The 6000-nt window shown below is 44.5% G+C and overlaps 1 protein-coding gene across 6 annotated transcripts in view; it reads left to right on the top strand.

The window, feature by feature from the left end:
* The first annotated feature begins 426 nt into the window (after positions 1–426).
* STAG2 (STAG2 cohesin complex component) overlaps positions 427–6000 on the top strand; it is a 115507-nt gene continuing 109933 nt past the window's right edge. For 4 of the 6 annotated variants that reach the window (XM_033850144.2, XM_033850142.2, XM_033850143.2 and 1 more), the window contains exon 1: positions 427–563. The gene's annotated coding sequence lies outside the window, so the exon portion shown is untranslated. Of the gene's footprint in view, positions 564–1108; positions 1130–1398; positions 1549–6000 lie in introns of those variants that run through there. The other 2 variants (XM_073799133.1, XM_033850141.2) reach the window with 2 other exon arrangements.

The raw sequence follows: 6000 nt of genomic DNA, 5'->3' as shown, positions 1-6000 counted from the left end.
ACCCCACTCGGCGGCGCGCCCCTGCGGGCGCCTCGTTGGGAGGCGGCGTCGGAGACGCTGAACCCGGGAGGCAGTCGGCCCCGATTGGCTGGAGATTGGGAGGAGGATGCTGGGTGGGAGGGCAGGGGGCCAGGCGTTGCAGTGGCGACTCTTTGCCGCTAGATGACGCTCCCTCCCAACGGGAGCCGGGCGCGGGTTCGCGGCCGACAGATGGCGCCTGCGCGTTCCATTCGCCTCCAAGTCGCCGAAGAGCGAACACCCCAAACAATCCCGAAGCGCCACCAAAAAAAAAAAAAAAAAAAAAAAAAAAAAAAAAAAAGAGAGAGAGAGAGAGAAAAAAAAAAAAACCCGCCGGATCCGACCGCCACTTTCAAAACCCCCCACCGCTCTAGAACCGCGGGAGCTTCCGTCCCTGAGTAGAATTCGAGGGTGTAAAGAAGAGGAAGGGAAAAATATCTTGTACCAGCCCAGGGGTGAAGAAGCCCCCGGCCTGAGAAAGAAGGAAGGAGGAGTGGGGGAGGCGAACAGTCTCGTTGCTGCCTCTGTATACGCTGAGGGGGGAGGTAAGTTATAAAATGGCGGAGGCGAAGCTTCTAGAAGTTTGGAGGGGCACCCGGAGGGCGCGGGGCCCACCGTGAGGCGCGTGTGGTTGAAACAGGGCGCGAGAGAGGAGTTGGGAGGGAAAGACACTGGGCACTCTTGCCGTTTAATTTCCTCTCTTCTTCCTTTGCCTCCAGCGGGGCCCGCCGTGGAGCGGGCGGTCAAGTGAAGGCGGGGAGAAGCCTCCTCGTCCCCGCGTAACCCCCAGCCCTTCTTTCTCCCCTCTTCCCCCAAGTGGCTCCCTCAGCACTACCAAGAACTTCCAGCCCCCCTTCCTCCCTACCTCCTACTCCTAGAGTGGCTTTCTACCGCAGGACTCTTCTTTTCGACTACCCTCGCTGAAGGTTTTCTCTTCCTTCCCTCGCCCCACTCTCCCTCGGGGCCTCTACGGAGACCCCCCCCCCCATGGGTGGCCCAAAATGGAGAACGCGGAGCAGCGCAAGATGGAGGCTCTGCTTCTCGGTGTAGTGTTAGATTTAGGTGCCTTTTCTCCGGCAGGCTCTTAAGCCTGGGAGAGCCCGAACTGGAGGTGGGGTGGGGTGCGAGCCGTAGTGGGGAAGGCCGGGCGGCCGCGGTTGGGGTGGGGGAGAGCGCGGCATCGCGGCGAGGGGAAGGAAGAGAGCAAAATGGTGGTGCTGGGAACCTAGGGGGGAGGGGAGGCGAGGAGGCTCGCTTGTGTATATTTGGGCCTCGGACCGAGGGAGGCGAGGGAAAATCTACTCTGATCACACCCCTCCCTCGTGCCCCCTCCCTTCTCCCTTCCCCTCCTTCCTTTCCTCCCTCCCTCCTCTCCCTCCCTCTCTTCCTCCCTTCCTAGAGAGGGAACAACATTCATGTGACGGGCCCCTCTGCTTCTCCCCCGCCCCATCATCTCCAGCGCGTGGTGGGGGAACTGCCGGGGAAAGCGATTGGCATCGATCTCTCCATCCCTTCCGAGGCCCGACTTCGGTCAGTTTTCTTCGGGCAACAATTTTCTGAATAGGTTGGGGTCTGGCGGTGTTGGCCCCCGCGTGCAGACCTTGCCCCGAAGGGGGCCCTGCCTGCCTGGCATGGGAGGAGGGGGGAAGGGCGGGAGTGGAAGGCTGTTTGTTGGGGGGTTTTGGCGCCACTTTTGTTTTAGTTTTAGTGCTGCTTTTCGTTCCCACCCCCACCCGCACTGTCTTTCTCAAGGCACGAACTGAGCTGATCCTTGCCCCAGGTAGGCAGCTTCTGCTTTTTCCCTCCACACTTTTATTCTTGCTTGGGGTCGACTTTCTTTTTTCTTCTCTCACGTACCCGGTGATCTGTGGACGGCGATTTTAGGACGGAAAGGGTCGGATGGGCCATGGGAGAGAGAAGGTGTGGGAAACAGCATCAAGTAGTTCCGCAAAACTTTGAGCCCCGTTCTCATTTTCTTCTGGCCTACATTCGTAAACGTATTGTTGATTTCTGCCCTTTTTTTCCCCCGTCGCGAGAATGTCTTGTTTTGCCTTTAGTTTTTTTATAAACCGCTGTACTTTCGACATTTAGTTTCCGCTCCCCCTTGGTGTATATGCCATTTTATTTTTAATCATGAACTGTAATGGGTTTTATCGTGTGATTTTTCGTGCTGCAGTGTTCAGCTTTAATTTTTAATATTGCATTAGTAGTTTCATCTGGTTTGTGAGACTTTCTCTTCTGTGGCCTAGAAATGTTTTATATGTTGTTGCCTACCGCCCCCCCCCTTTCTCTTGGATGTAGTTTGTTAATTGAGGGTCATGGTGTTGGATTAAATGGTTATTTACAGTTTACGTGATATATCTATTAGAAACTTTTGATGTGTAGGATTAGATTTAAGTAAACGAAGAGCTCGTGTTGGTTTGAAATGGTTCCTTAAAATGCGCGGGCCGCCCTCCCCCCCCCCCCCACCGTAGAGCCCCATCTTCCCCTCACACTGGAGTGTAAATTCCATACCCCTTTTCTCCCACGGACCGCCGTATTTCACGGCAGCCACACCCTGTATTTGTCTCTGTGGATTGGGCTCATTATCAGCTTAATTTAGTGACTCTTAAACCACCATGATGGGACTTGCTTAAGCACGAAGCTTCTTTTCCTGTTTAGTCCTAGTGGTTAGTGTCGAAAGAGGAATAATCGAGGTTTCTTGATGAAACCTGGTGCGGTCCAACCTCTGCCTTTTTTCTGTTGTCTTTTTTCCTACTCCGGGCTGTTGGCGGTGTCAGCACCGCTGCTGGGGGCGGGGGTGGAGGGGAGAAAGAGTCGGGTTACCGAAGTGCGTCATTCCTGGCTCTAGCAGGGCCTGCTCGGGAGCTGCTGGTGTTTGTTACTGTCCTCGCAGCACTTTCCTGCCAACCTTCTCTCTCTGCGTATTGGTTAGGAGCAAAAGCAGGAGGCGGTCTCCTAATTCTATCTGTAGCCTAGCGCGTTGCGTTTAAGGGTATATGTGAACTTATTAAAAAAAATCGGCCTGGAAAGTGGATACATTTCTCTTTAATGACATACAATTCAGGTAGTTTAGACTTGATTTCATATATTTTCCAGTGAACGGTGGGGTAATTTTGAACATTTTAAACCACTTACGTTAAAATGCCTGTTTTTTTTCCTACATTGATATCAATCTATAATTAGGAATCAGAAGGACCAGTTAAGGCGTAAGTGTTCAGCGGTCTTTCAAGTGCTTGAACTGTAATTTTATGACACATTATGTTAAATAGTCTTTTTTTTTAGTTTTGAGCCAAGGTGCTACGTGAATGCAAGCTAATTGTAAATGTTTAAGTTCATTTTCATCACATTCTTATTTACCCTTTTAGACGTAATTTTAAATATGTCCTTGGGATCTTATTGGCTTTATCAGATTCTTAAAGATGGGTATTTCCCTGTTTAAAAAAAATCCGAATTCTTAAAAAAAATTTACCACCTAACAAGTAATTGTATAGGGTGGCTGTACAGTTACATTGTTAGATTCTTGACTTCTTGCTAGTCTTTGATACTTTTTTATCTTTGGATTTTTCTCTGTACATACTGAGCACAGTGTCTTCCTTTTAATTCTTTTCTGAAGATAATTGGGGGAGAGGTGGGAGGTAGAGATGAAACAAAAGTGGCCTTGAGTTGATGATTGTAGCTGGGTGATGAGTACAGGAGAGCTCATTGTACTATTCTCTCCACTTTAGCGTGTACTTGAATGTTTCCATACTTAAACAAAAAATTTGGAAGAAAAAAATTCAGATTGTCTTGCAATTTTGGTGTAATGACTTAAGTTTATATTTACATATTATTTGCCTGGGAAACTTGGCCTTGTGTATAAGTAATTACACAATGTCTGACTTACAAACTCAAAAAATATTTAAATTGAACCAGTATAGAATAAGCAAGATAAATGGTTATAAATTGGTTGAACTTTAAATGTTTGTAACTTAGTCTGAACGTGCTCTACTTTTAGTTTCTTTTTTAATCCTTTGAAAATAGGAAAATTCCATTAGCAAATTTTGTAAATTCTGCTTGGTGTCTATTTCATTAAGTTGGAGTTCCAGTGAGTCAGTATGAAAGGGATTTACTATTAATAGGAGGGGCTTTGGCAGTTGGAATAAATGACAGTGGAAGGGATTCGGGTGCCCTAGGGAGCATTCCTGGTAAGAAGATCGAGGTAGGAGTTGAATTCAGTTTCAGTATTTGGTGTTTAATGAATGGGTAGAGAAGAGGATTGGAAAAGAAATCTACTTCTTACCTGTTCTTTCCCACTGTGAAATAACTATAGCATCCTAAGGTATCAGAGACGGGCAGTGGGGGTGGGGTGGTTTTTTAAAAAATTGATCTGAAAATGAATGTTTACATACAAAATGAGTTGAAGCTCCCCTCCCCCCACTTTTAACCATCTGATGCCATAAATAGTTAAAGGTTGATATGTAAAATATTTTAATGTTTTATATAAAGAACATCTGACCATTACCCATCAACAGTAAAGTAAAAATGCGTTGCCATTAAAACCTTCAGTCTCCTTAATTAGTGTATTTGTAAATTGCTCCTACAAAGAATTTGTAGATCATTTGAAGTTAAGTGCCTTATTTTCTGCAATTTTGTGTTGTTCAGTGGCAGGTTTTTTCACCCTATAAGATGTATTTCTGAACATACGTCAAAGTTTTAAAGGGAACCGAAAATAATGGATATTTAACTTCTGTATTTGGCGAAGTGTGATCCCTAATCATTATTAAAGCAAAAATTCCACCCTAGGCTGGGGACAGACATTTCGTAATTGTTAATATTAGTCTGTTTGTATATTTCGTATTCATCACTTTAGCTTTAGAAGGATGTTAAGAGAAGACAGATTATGTATTTTGAACTCTTATATGCGAATAATCTTAAATGTTGAGGATTGTGACTTCAGATTTATTTTATTGTGAGGCAAGAGCTAAACTACTAAAGCAACAAACTATGAGTTTGGTAACTTTGAAGTCTATTTAGTTAGGTTTTTTTTTTTTAAAGCCCAAGTACTCAAGATTTTAATGAAATTAAATTATACATTATTTTTTCATTGTTTTCTTTTTGAACCTTAATGACGTTGGTGGTCTCCTGAGAACCTGTGAATTAAAATGGGTGGGTTGGGGTGGGGGACAGGCTCAGGCTCAAACTACCCTTTGGGAATATAGGGTTAGATGTGAATATACACCTTGGACAATTTAGTAATGCTTACTACTCTGCATGTTTAACTGATGCCACCCACAATTATGTGTGGGAAGGGAGTAAACAGTGAATAGCATATTCTTCTTTGGGTTCTTTATAATAGATGGAAGACTTCAGTTTTTGATGCTGCAAGTTAACTTTCAAGCTTAAAATTTACAGTAGATGGACGCAATGATCTGTTACACCTCAATGGGATAAGGTTCATATCTTTAATGTGACTTTTTTGTCTCACATGTTAAAAAAACACTGGTCTTGTGTTAGTACTTTGACTTCGCTATTAGATTATTCGAAGACTTGAACCCAACAGTTTACTGTGTAGTGGAGCTCTATCCTATACCTATTTTGGGAGTTGGGGAGCATAGCAAAGGCAAGGGATAGTCCCAGTTATCTATGGGTGTCAGTATATATTGAAACACCGTTAATTATCAGAGAGTAAAGAAGAAACTTTAAAGATACAGATTATTTTAAGAGTTCTTTACATGTATTTTATTTGTGTAATTTCTACATTTGATACATATTTAGGACTTTTAATTTGTGGTTCAGTACTGCTCCTGTATAATAATTTTCTGATATCTCTGGATATCATGAGTGGTGGTTATTGCGTGTTCTCTTTGCCAAAGATACATGAGAAAACAAAATTGTCAGCTTGATATTTTTCAGTCTCCTGAGTTGCCTGCTTTGTATTTAATTTAACCAAATTTTATATTTTGTCAGTGTGAGTGGTGTTGCTTGGTGGAGTCTTAATTT

Source organism: Tursiops truncatus, chromosome X (genome assembly GCF_011762595.2).
Source record: "Tursiops truncatus isolate mTurTru1 chromosome X, mTurTru1.mat.Y, whole genome shotgun sequence".
NCBI lineage: Eukaryota > Metazoa > Chordata > Mammalia > Artiodactyla > Delphinidae > Tursiops > Tursiops truncatus.
This window is presented reverse-complemented; position numbering and strand designations above follow the sequence as displayed.